This window comes from Lepidothrix coronata, unplaced genomic scaffold, assembly GCF_001604755.1.
Source record: "Lepidothrix coronata isolate B3197 unplaced genomic scaffold, Lepidothrix_coronata-1.0 Scaffold8, whole genome shotgun sequence".
Lineage (NCBI taxonomy): Eukaryota > Metazoa > Chordata > Aves > Passeriformes > Pipridae > Lepidothrix > Lepidothrix coronata.
Genome location: NW_016690188.1, coordinates 5,946,645 through 5,959,566, shown reverse-complemented (window position 1 = coordinate 5,959,566; position 12,922 = coordinate 5,946,645). Strand labels below are relative to the sequence as shown.

The 12,922-nt window shown below is 49.4% G+C and overlaps 1 long non-coding RNA gene across 1 annotated transcript; it reads left to right on the top strand.

Annotated features, from left to right (window-relative positions):
• Positions 1 to 9,322: 9,322 nt before the first annotated feature.
• Positions 9,323 to 11,321, top strand: LOC108510093. The gene is made up of 3 exons (XR_001878742.1): positions 9,323 to 9,610; positions 10,489 to 10,656; positions 11,200 to 11,321. It is a non-coding gene; the product is annotated as an uncharacterized LOC108510093 (long non-coding RNA).
• The last annotated feature ends 1,601 nt before the right edge of the window (positions 11,322 to 12,922 follow it).

The window sequence follows — 12,922 nt, the reverse complement described above, 5'->3', positions numbered from 1 at the left end:
TCCCCCCACCGCGCCCCGCTGCCCGCGCGGCGCATGCGCCGCCCCGCAGGCCCACGGGAAATGGAGTCCCCGGCCTTGGGGCCGGCAAGGGCCCATACCGGACACTGGAACTACAAATCCCGGCAAGCCTCGGGGGCGTGGGCACGTCGGGAGGTGGCTGGCGCATGCGTCGCTCGTCATAGAGGGGGCCGACGGGAGATGTAGTACTGTGGGGCCGTGACGGTGTGAGGGACGGGCAGGGGTGAGCGGGGGACGGACCGAGTGACGGAAGAAGGGTCGTCCACTACCTCAGACCTTACCCGTGGGGCGTACGGCTGGCTCTCGAGTCACAGCCCCCGCTCTCTGCAGTTAGCACCTCAAATCAGAGAATCACAAAATCACAGAATATGCTGAGTTGGGAGAGACCCATCAGGATCATCGAGTCCAGCTCCTGGCCCTGCACAGGACCATCCCCAAGAATCCCTGAAAGCATTGTCCAAACACTTGAACTCTGCCAGGCTTGGTGCTGTGACCACTTCCCTGGGGAGCCTGTTCCAGTGCCCAACCACCGTCTGGGTGAAGAACCTATTCCTGATACTCAAACTAAACCTCCCCTTACTCAGCTTCATGCCGTTTCTTCGCGTCCTGTCACTGGCCACAAGAGTGAAGAGGTCGGCGCCTGCCCCTCCGCTTCCCCAGGAGGGCTCTGCTGCTCCCACATTTTGCTCCAGGTGCACTCCGTGCTCGTGCGCTGTCAGTGTTCATCTCGACTGTTGCTCATAAACCTAAAATGAACCTCCTACTCCTGCACGTGGGGGTACCATAATAGGTGACTGCCATCCAGAGAGAAAGTTGGTCTGAAGGTCTGCAGGGCATGTGAAACAGGAAAACTTGCATCGCTGGAATGGGTCAAGTAGGCTGATGTTCTTGAGGGATGTTTGTTCAAAGCCATCCTGTAAACTCCTCACATAAACATCCTCCTGTGGTGCTTTGGTGCCCTTACACTTTGCTTTTTTTCTAGTAGTGTTTCTAAATCAATTTTCCCTGAAAATTGGGCCAAGTTCCCTTTGCTGTACCAAGAAGCAAAATAAAAAAATTATTGATCGGCATCCCTTGAATATCAGCTGCACATAAACTGGAGGGTTTTCTTTCTGTTGCACACCCTAAAAGACCAGCTCACTCTGTGGCAGTCATCACTTCTACTTCTCTTGCATTTATTAAATTTGCTTCATCTCTTTTCAGTTTTCCTGAGTTTTTCACAGTGTGCCCAAAAGCTGAAGCCACCTCCCATGTAGGAACAGAGAGGAATTACTTCTTGTGTCTTTAGCACTAACTGTAAGACCCTGATAAGTTTTTACTTCTCTACAGCAGACACGACACTGATTTATAGGCAGTTTGTCATCCAGTAAAACAGGTTCCTTTCCTTACTGCATTTATATATATTTGACTCTGCATCTTAAGTGAGATACCCTGAATTTCTTCCTATTCAGATGCAAAGAAGCCAGCCACAAACATCAGCACTTGCTTGCCCACATACAGCTTAAACCCATTCTTTTGATTTGTGTTTGACACAGGAAAAAAAGTGAAGCTTCCAGCTGCAGGTACAAAACCAGCACCTCCTGAGTACCAGCCCCTTCCTTCATTTTCTCTAAACACCTCATCTCCTCCAGATTTTTAGACAAGATGATCAGAGAGAAAACAAAGGACACAGAGAATGTGCCCATTACTGGATTCCTTGCAGGGACATGTGACCCACGTGGTGCCTCATGATCCAGGAGTGTCTCCTGCAGCCAATGACAGCAAGGTGACAGGGAATGTCAGCCCATGCAGGGTGTGATGCTCCCAGAGCAGTGGCCTGAGAGAAGGAGGCAGGGATAACCTTATGTCCTCCTCTACAATCCCAAGGCGTAGGAATCTTCCAAATAAAGCTTTCAGGTCGCCAGGACATAGGCTGCTATTCCTGGGCTGGCCCAGCCATGCTCTTGGCCATCATAATTTAAGCCCAGACTCTTAGCAGTGAAACGCCTGAAACGCTTGGCTGTAGTGGGGCTGGGAATTTTCCAGACTGCTGACAGCACTGAAAACACTCACCACAATTATATAAATAACAGTAATTATAATGAGGGAGTCCTATAATTACAAAGGGGTGGCTCCTGTAACCGTACAAGGGGTTGCTGGTGCTTGAGGCATGGCTCTCCCAGAGCTCTCCTCCCTCTGGGCATCCTGCAGTTGGCTGAGATGTAAATGGGTCCTCTTCGCAGCAGCGTGACAGGGTGAAGGCTTTGATTGCATGGTTTATTTGTCAATAATATCTGATGCTGGCCTAATTGTAGGAAAATTGAAAAATGTAATGCTTCAGCACTAGACACCAGTGTCCCAAAGCCCTCCAGGCTGATTGATCTGTCTGGACTGTAATTTATAGGGGATTAATGTCTGAGGGTCATAAAAAGCATGAACTGTGTGGAGCCAAAACTAATTAGTATTTAGGTGCTGGACTGAAAACTTGGTGGAAGAAGATAGTGGCTGGGTTATTCTTCCATACTGGCAGCAGGATCCCACAATGCAGGACGACTGCAGATAGACAGGGCAAGGACCTCTACCATAGTAGAGAAACCGAGGAAGGACTCGGAGATGCAGCACTTGGCCCAGCAGCACTGAGCATGGAATAACACCTTGCCATGTGAACTTTCCTGCATCTGCAGCCCAACCTTGTGGTTCCTTCCCACTGAAGGATGCTCACTGCAGTTGGATGACCAGCTCTACACCCAGAAGCTTGCTGTGTCCACTGTAACCAAGAAGAGAATGGCCAGCACATCAAGCCGTGACACCCACTGGATCTGTGGTGGCAGCCCTGTGCCATCGGGATGTCACATCACACACCAGGAGGAGAGGCATTGGAGAGGACTGTGATGCATAAGGCAGGGGGCAGGCACACTTCGAGTTCAGCAGATTTACAACCAATTAAGCAATGATTTGTTTGGACTGCAGGAACCAGACGTGTGGTCAATGCTGTCTCTGCCACAGTAGAGCTGCCCTGACCAGCTCCTCTTTACTTTCCCCTGAAACAGCAACCATACACTCCCTCCCTGCCCTCCACCCCCTCACTGCAGAGCACGTTGCATGAAGTGAGCCACATAGCGCTCAGGGACCTCAGCATCCTTCCAGATGAAGGATGCTACCTAACGGTAAAGATATTACTGTGATTATTTTTGCAATAGCATATTGCTCTGTGCATTCCGGACTCTGCGGACCACATCCACGCCTGGTGTAGCGCCATGTTAATTTGCTGTGGCAATCATTAATTGGGTAAGGAACAGCTGGTGCTTTGCTTCAAGTGAAGCTGATTGGGTCAGTAAGTAACTGGTTAAGTGATCTACAGCAGGTACAGCCCTACTTTTCTCTGCAGTCCAGAGGGGTTTCACTTCTTGTCCCTGTGACCTTTGGTGGAAGCAGCAAGATTTGGCCATGAAACATTAGGGAGCTTTAATCAGTGCAGCTCCTTTGGGCATTATTGCTTGAATTTTAATATTTTGAATAATAAAGGATGATTTTAAATTAAATTTGTGAAGTCACCATCTGTGTGTGCTTGGCCTTGTTTTCCTCTGCTTTGGCAGTGCCTTGACTTCGTTCTTTCCAAGTTGGAGCAAAAAGGAAGGGAAGTAAAAAGAAGAGACCACTCCAGTGGAAGAACCTTTTGTTATTCCCTTTGTCCTGCAAGAACTTGGCAGCAACAGCAGCTGTTATTGAGGGTGTGTTTCAGTGGTGAGCACACAGGCAATGTCTGATAGCGTAAGAACTTGTGAGAAGGCAACAGGGCCCCCTGCACTCAGAAATATCCCAGCTCAGCCTCTCCATCCCAGCTCATTCATGACGGTGGCATGTTTCACACAGGGCACTGGCATCTCAGCTAAAGGGGCTTGGTATGCAGTGGCCTGGGGAAACTGGGGGCAGGATGGGGGGAAATGGGTTTTTTAGGACAAAGGGACTTTGCTACTCAGTCATGCAAGAGCAAAAGGAGAGAGTCCAAGCCCACGTGGTATGAATTACATTCACTGAACAGGACAGTACCCATTACCTGGTAAAAGGAGAAGTGCAAGGCAGCACGAATGGAGGAGATGACCAGAAAGAAAGGCTTCTCTGCAGAGAAACCACAGCGGTCAGGCTGTGGGTTGACATTATAGGCTGAGCTGATTGTACCCCTTGTGCTGCTGAAAAGGGAAGCTACATCCCCTCTCCTGTCTCTGCCAGCCATGTGCTTCCTCCTCTCATCTTCTGCCTGCTCCCAAACTTGTTTGCTATCACGGTGAGCTGTTTTTGTTCACTGTAGTGTCAGGAAAATGATACTAAGGGAATATAAAAAAATGCTTCTTTACTGGCCAGTCAAAGTGACCTTTTTTGCCATCAGACAAATGGCAGAGTTACTGCAAGGGTAGGTGGGAATTGTGCTCCAGGGCAGGGAAGGATGAGACTGGTCCCTTCAGTTATGGGGAGCTGCTAATTCAGTGGATACTGGGTGAAAAACCTCTTGTCTTCACACTTGTCAGGGTCTTTTGTGGGGGCTGAGGGCCCTCCCTGCAGGAACAGTGTCATCACTGCCGCTGGAGGCTCTGTATGGCCAAGGCAGAGTGGGGGAAAATCTCAGAAAGGTCAGATCCTGAGAGATGGGCATCCTCACAGGGATTCTGAGCAGGTAAACCTGAGCTCATTTCCCAGTTTCCCATCTTACCACTGTGGCTGCATAGTGCTGTTCTTCCACCAGATCCACTTGGCCCCGTGGAAGCAGGAGATGCTGAAGCCTTGGTCCTAGTCCTTTCCATAGACTATGCAGTGCTTTGTTTAAAATATGGATTAAAAGGAATCAGGGTGACAACAACCTTCTTGAACAGGGACTATAGCCATTGCCAGCAGCCTTCCCAGTTTCACCCACAGACTTGCCAGAGGCCCTGGTGTTGAACACCCAGCTGAGGAACATACAGAAACATGCACCCCGACTCCCAGCCAGCCAGGTGCCCCAGCACAGATCTGGAAGCACCTCTTTACCCTAAAAGCAGCTCCTTCACTCTCTGAGGCCTGGCCACCTCCCCGGGATGCATCCTCTGGTGTTTGCAGCACTTTTCATCAGCCTGTCCTTGAGACAGCGGCAATGACAAATTCATCAGTCCTTCAGCAAGCACGAGTCCAGAGGATCATTGCCAAGAGCTCAGTGTTGCTGTCTGAAGGGTGGCAAAGGGGAAAGTAAGATTTCTTCTTACAAGGATGAAAAACAAACCCAAACCACCAAACCTGACCCGATAGAACAAAAACAACCCCAACAAGTACCTTGTAGTCAGAACAGCCTTTTAAAGCCTCATGAATATTTAGCTTGTCCTCATGTAAAATATATGACTTTGTGTAAGGATCAGGCAAAGGAGGTGCATGATTTTTTTCTGATTTATGGGCCCGGCAACGGATTATTCATAGCAGAGCAGCTGTGTGGAAAGATTCATCCACTGCAAAATGTGATTGTACATCAGGCAGTGTGAGGGAACAGAGCTATGACTAATGGCTACTTTACATATAAATGAGAAGGTTTGCGCTAGGAACTGTAAAAAAAATACAATCATTCAGCTGACGGCCAGGCCTCTTTATCGCAAGCACTGCACAGGGGCCATGGAAAGCCGGGAACAAGCCTGCCTGAAGGCGCTGCCTTCCCTCACATCCTCCAACATACAATAAAGGAGGCAGCAGCAGTCAACACTTCCAAGGGCCAGATTTGTTGCTGGTATCAATCGCAATGGGGGAAGGCAGATGTGTCTCCTCCTGCCTCGGATGCCCCTGGAAGTCCCTCCTGACTGGGCTGGAGCATCATGCTCAAAAGCAGACGGGCAGCATGAGCCAGGGTGCTTGGCACAAGCCTCAGCACAAGCCCTTTGCTTCCCCTCCCCACTGTGATCAGAGCCTCCCCCACCCTCCCTCTTCTAGCCGAGACGGGTTGTCTAGACATTGCAGATGTGGACAGATGTTGGGGCTGTAATTTATAGCAATGGCCTCCAGAAGGCAATTCCAATTTGTTTCGCTAAAGCTTTAAGTTACAGGCAGCAAGATCTCCTGTAAATACTCTTGACTTACATAGTAAGTACATAAGAGACTTTGCCTGGCAAAAGCCCACTTGCTGCAGCGACTATGGCTTTCCCCATATCGTGGAGGGATGTTACGATTCGTAGATCTGAAAGGAAATGCCCTCTGCCAGGGACCCAACGAGTCCAGAAGCCCCAACCTGAGTTCCAGGAGCTGACACACATGCAGTTCAGGGGTTGCTTCTCCAGCATCATTCACTGCTCAGGGATGGAGTTTGGGATCCTGCCTGCAGAGCTAACTCCCACACCCTATGTGCACCCCATTCCTCATGGGGCATTTCCCTGCCATTTGGCGCCTGAAGGACAACTCAGAAAAGGAAATTTTCCCAGCCCTTTAAAAGATTCCCTAGAGGGAAACCTCTCCTGAAAGCAAAAAGGCCCTCAGAAGGAAAGATTTCCCTTCAGGGAAAGCTTTTAAACCCGAAGAGAAAAGAAGCACAGTCTTGTCTCTGCCCAGGTTCCTACCAGCCCTGTTCAGAGCAGCCCAGAGTAGGCATCACAAGATCTTCTCCCTCCATCAGACACCACCCAATATCCCAAACACTCCTTTTGCTGCTCTAACCCTCTTGTTAAAGACAGCCATGGTCCCAGTTTTGCAAATCTGCAGCAGATACCATCACAAGTGAAGGACACAGAGTGGTGAGCCTGCAGCCATGGGAGAAGAGGGCACTAAAAAGGGTATGGTCACAACCAACTACTTTCAGCATTTCTGTGGTGCGAAGCCTGCCAACCAAGGTTTGAACAAGAGAGGGAGTATTCCTTCAGCACCATTTCGTAGCACCTACAGTTATTCCGCTTGCAGAGTCCAAGGGGAAAGAATAGGAGCCCTTTAGCAATTATTTGCTCCTGCAACTGTGTTTGTGCAGGTTGTTCCTAGGTGGAACAGCACAGACTTTGTCACAGGGCACTGAGGTGCTCTGCAGTGGGTGTATTGGTGCATAGGTGCCTGAGTACCTAGGGAGGCACATGCTAACTGGAAGCCCCTCCAGCAGTCCCTGATAAATTACAAAAGCTGGTACTGACATGCCGCAGCCAGACAGGTCCCAGAGATCCCACCATGTAGCTCTCTCTCATGCTAGGTGCAGTACACAGCAGATCACTGCCCAGAGAACTAGCAAACTCATTCACTTCAATCTACATATATTTCCGCCTGTGAAAGTCTGTCTGTCCCATTCATCTCTGTCTCTTGGCCATCATACTAGTGAGAACTTGTAGAAGACTTCTGTATGTATGAGACCACCAGAAAACAGAGACATGAGATTATATCTTGTATTCATCAGAGGTGAAGACCACATTTGGAGACTGGGATATAGCATATGGCTGAAACCCCACCTTCAGAAGTCCCAGGACAGGGCATCAACCAAGAGGAAGTTAAATATATATATGTAAAACAAAGAGCATACACAGAGCTGGAACACAGCCACTATAGCAGTTTCATCCACAAAGCAAGGTTGTGGAGAAACAAGACCCTGCAAACTCTGAGACACAAAGTGATTCAATTAAAGCTTGTTCCTGTGAGGCTTGGTTGGGATTAGAGATGTGCTCCCTTTGAATTTGCAGCTGAAAGTCTGCAGCCACATATCACCCTGGGAGACTCAGAATGAGAAACCCACTGATGTCCCAGAGGAGTGGGAGCAGCAACCAAAACAGCACAAGGGCGCTTTGTAAAATTTGTGTCACTTTTGTTCCAGAGTTTGCAATTAAAGCAATGGAAAATGGCAGTTTTCATGTTTTCAGCCAAATTAAAAAGTCTTACTTTCTCCAGCCCCCAAAAGTTTAATCTCAGATTTAATGAAACATTTAATTTGAAGCAATATATCTTAATTTGTGGGGAAGCAATTTATTGAATTAAAGTAAATAAAGTAATAAATTATTTATTGTTCTTTAATTTTGAATTTTTCAGCAGAGCGATCAGCTGAATTCAAAGCAAAAGAAATGTCTGAGCCCCCATTTACCTTCATCTGCAAGGAGAATATTTGATGCCTCTTTCAACTGTGTGGGACAGGAGAAGGTCTTGGAGGAGAGGCTTTTCTAGGAGGGAATCAGACTTCTGGCACTCAGCTACTTTTGCAGCCACAAAGGTACACTTCCATACTGCTTTGCATGCCTGTGAGTATCAGTGCAGGAGAGGCACAAAGGTGCTGCAGCTCATACTGCAGGCAGTGTCCAGGCCAGCCCAAGGTGGGCAGATGTTTTCATCCATGGGAATCTAACTTGGAGACTTTTCTGTGCCCCGAAGGACAGTGTGGGGCTTAGGATCCAAAAGTGGATTTGCTTCACGTTTACTTTAAAATGGGAAAGCAGAGCAGGCCTTTCAATTTTTCATATCCCAATTGCAAATTACATATCCAATACCTGCACCCCAGCCAGCTGCTGCTGAGTCCCAGCCTGGAGCTGTGCTGCCCCTGCCGAGGGAGAAAATCCGGATTTTCATGGAGGGGACTGGGTAGCACAGGAGGGATAGGAGTCGCACCTCACTTACACACTTTCTGCCCTCAACCAGCTTCCGAAGTAAAATATGGACCCAAATACTGCCTTTCCCGAGACGCTTCTGAGCTGCATCCCTCCTGATCCAGCGTTTCCAGAACCCATGCAGGATCCTACTGATGGAGTAGGAAGCCAGGGTTGAGGTGCACAAATGACCCTAAGGAAGCAAACAAGCCAGACTCTGAAGCTTCCCCAGCAGTCAAGGGGATAAGGTGGCCCTGAGACCAGTCAGCTCCATGGTCATGGAGCCTGGGGCCAGCACTGCCATTTCCAGAGAGCTAGACTGGACAGCTTCCTCCCCTGTTTGCTCAAGCACTTCCAATTAAACCCAATGGAATTCAATCTCTTACTCTTAATAAACTTCCCTGTTTCCTTGCCAACTCCCCTCCGGACACTAAGACGCTATTACTCCAAACACAACAGGAAAGGGCTATTTTTTTCTGCAAACTTTCTGACTGAAGAGGCAAGCATGATCCCCCCTAGCAGGATCCAAGCCATTAGGATCCATGAAAATTAACTGCAAATAAACATTTAGGGAGGGGAGGGAGGTGACGGGGCTGCTGAACGACAGCAGAAGGGTTATGCACACGCTTCCCAAGGCAGGCAACACCTGCAGTTGCTGACTGGTGTGCACCTGCATGTGGGACCCAATATGGAATTTCAGAACTCATGTTCTGCTGTGAGCACATAGATCTCCAAGGATGCTCCCCCTTTATTTTCACACCACTGCAAGTCCCTTCTCATGCATCCCAGGCATGCAGTTCTGGGGGTGGGGAATATCTAACAACCCCTTCCTTGTCACTGTCACCACTTAGTACAGTGTGCACATGCAAGGGAGCTCTACAGCCCCCCTCCTCCAGCCTAGAGTCCTCATCCCCACATGCTACATCTCCATTGCACAGACCCAGAAGATTAATGCAGCCATCTCCCCTTTCCCAAAGCCCTGGTCGCAGCTTTGCAAGGCAGGAGCCTCCTTCTCCGCTCTCCTCTCCCTGACAGATGCCTCAGAGCCCGGGGCCGCAGTTAAGGTGACAAGATTCAGCAATTCTTTATGAACATTTCATTCCCGCTCGCTACACGACGTAAATTAGATGGTGTGTTACATTCGGGCAAGAAGCACGATATGTCACTGTGGCGCCGGCCCATTGGATGGAGAGGCTAATCCTGCCGTGAATTTCATTACTGCTTTTATGCCGTCGGAATTAGCTCAGTGACAGCGAGCCTGATTGTCTTTCACTAGGGGTTTGCCAGGGCGCAGGAAGGCTTCCTCCCTGATGGGAGCACTACCGAGTGACCCCACTCTGTGGCCACTCATTGTGCCTTCACTGAGGCAGGGAGGGAGTGGTGTCCAGCCCATGGGGAGCTCTGATATCCCTCCTCCCCAGTGCTCACATAAATGAGATTGAAGGATCCCCTTGCACAGGTGGGTGGCCAGGATGGTGATAACCCTCCTCCCTGTAACGGGAAAGCGTTTTATCCCTCCCCCTCAACTTTACATGCACATGGGCAGTTGTCCTGAGGATGTTGTTCTTGCTATGATGGATTCCTCATTCTCCCAGCACTCACATGTCAGGTACCAGCACTCGAAAGTCTGGAGCCTGAGAACCAGGGACAGACTATGATCTATGCTGCAGCTGGGCTAAGCTCAGGTCTTGTATCAGTGTCTGCACTTTTAGGTTTCATGGCCTTGCCCAACATAAGAGGAGATGAATGAGATGCACAGAGCCATTTCCATCACTGCCCTTAGGGTGCTGATGCTCAGGATCAGTTTAGCCAAGCTTCCTCCTGAAGCACCCTCATGAAGAATATCAGCAGCATGGGTGACTCAGCAGCTGCTGACTTTAGGGAATGAAGCTGGACAACTTGAACCCATCCTGTGTCTATCCCTACATCTCTCCTGTTGTAGAGCTGCTACTAATCAGGGAGCAAAGCCAGGAACACACAAAAATACATCTCCAAATAGCCAGCACGTACCTAGGTGATGTTGCTAAAAGGTCAGACACCAAAAGGGTGGCTCCCAGTAAGAAGTGGCAGAAAGAAATCTGGGAACCTGGAGAGCCCAAGTGAAACAAAGGTAAGGCTGGCTTCATGCACATGCTGTATCCACTTAGCAAGTTATACTTTCCCCAGTGAAACAATCTCAGAAGCATGCCATCCCCTGATGCCACCCCCAAGCCTAGCCATCAGGAGTTCCCTGAACCTCAGCACCCACATTTCATAGACAGCATGGCTTTACTTCTCCAAACTAGCTTCTGGAAATCCTTTCTCCCTCCTCAGAAAGGCCCATGATAGCCTCAGCTCACTCCTCTCCATTTTTCTGTCCTCTCCCATCCACTCTGCCCACCCCTGTTTTGCATCAAGCTACCTTGCTACCTCTCTCCCAAGATTAGATGGGAGCAAACCAGCAAACCCCCACGTGCAGACCCATGCCTGCCCACATCTTACTGAAGCACTTGACTTTTCTCCTGGTACCTCTGAGCGCTGCTGCCATTTACAAGGTTTAAATGTCAGTGTGATGCCCTCCAGGGGTCCAGAGGATTGAGCTGCAAAACACTTGAAGGTTGCAGATGACGTTGCTGATGGTTGTCAGGCTGATCCAATTGGTTCTGCAACCCAGCACAGGTTCAGAAACCGAATTGTGGGAAGATGGACAGAGAAACAAATTGATCATCACTGCCAATCATCCCAGTGCATCCCCGAAGTTCAGGTTGTGTGGTTCTGCACAGTTCCAGCCTCAAACTCTCCTCCAGTGGTGAGTGCAGCCTCTGGAAATTGCAGAGGCGGCTTCAAAGCCAAAGAACCAGCAGGGAAAAAAAGCTCTAATGACATTCCAGTGCTCTGTGCTACCAGACAGACCCCACCCCTCCTGCCTTCCTTCTGGCTGTCCCAGTGTCTCATCTCAGGGCAGCTTTGGGTGATCCAGTTTTCAAAGGACTGATGCAGGAACTTTAGAACATCCCCTGGGGGACTGAAGGAGCCCTCCTGGGCTGGGTGCTGTACAAACATGGCATGAGAAAAAAAAACACTTTCCCCTAAGCAGGAAAACTGGTGTCTGTAACTAGCAAAGGAGCACATTGCATTTACTGGAAGTCAAATCCACCTGGCTGGGGTGTTACCAAAGGCCAGCTTAGATCTAAAACCCATCCATAAGGGTGAATCTGAGAGCAGTAATGGTCCAACTGTGTAGCACAGTCTGGATATGTGGAGAGAGCCAGTGATTCTGGTGATACTGATACGTGTAGCTCTGCTTCATACTCTTGGTCCCCTCCTCCCTCTCTCAGGACAAGAGGATGAGAGGATGCACAGCTTTAATGTGCATCTATTAGTCAAAGTGCTGTCCTCTTAGGTAAGCACTTTGGGAAGCTTGCTTAGTCCCTCACAGTAATACTCCATTAGGCCTTCACTCTAATTAGTGGGAGAAGGAGTGGGAGGGGACGGGGAAGAGCGGGAGGAAGTTAACACACCGATTTGGGATGGTGAACTACACAAGAGATTTGTCAAAGACAGGAAAAAGAACAAGAGCAGTCAAACCTCAAATGTTTGCAGGACAAGTGCCTGAAGGTACATAGGAACAAGGTTTAGTAGAAAAGGGTCCCTAGCTATCCCCAAAGAAGGGGACAGGATGCAGCCTTTCCCCTGGCATTTGGGATTTGGAGGCAGGCAGTACCCAGAGCTTGGATGGGGATGGCAACCTACTGCCAGCAGTTCTGTGGGTTTGTGTTGTTAGTTTAATTGGGATGAAAAAACGTAAAAGATTAAAATGAGGATAGACTCTGATATTGTGTCCATAGCCTTCTTGACAGAGACTTCCTCTTCTCTGTCACCAAGTCAAATACAAACATGCCCACAAAAAGCAGGGCCAAGGCAGGGGAGCTCAGTGGCCAGAGGAAATCACAATGGCTTTGTGGCATGCCACGAGAGGTGGCACTTGAACCTCAGAAGACAGAGGGGGCCCTTTTTCTGGAGATCACTAGAGTACCACTGTCAGAGCAATGCCAGTCACTGTTCTTCACAGCTTGGGAGTCCTCTCTGAACCTGGAGGTACTCAAACCTGGAAGAAACTCAGCTGTGATAGGGGACAGGCTCTAATTAGGTCCAGCAGGAATAAGTCACTGGAGAAAGAAACTGTTTGGGCACCATAGCACATGACTGTCCCTCAGCCCAGCTCTGTCACCGGCTCACAAAGTGCCCCAGTGACAGCAGCAAGTGCAGGAGAGCTGGGTCACGTCCAGCCCCCAGCCCAAAACCTGGACCAGCCCCACTAGCACTCTGAGCATCACTTCCCTCCCCTTCAAACCTCTCCTCTTTCACTGTGCCAATTGCCCAGGCTTTAGGCAGAG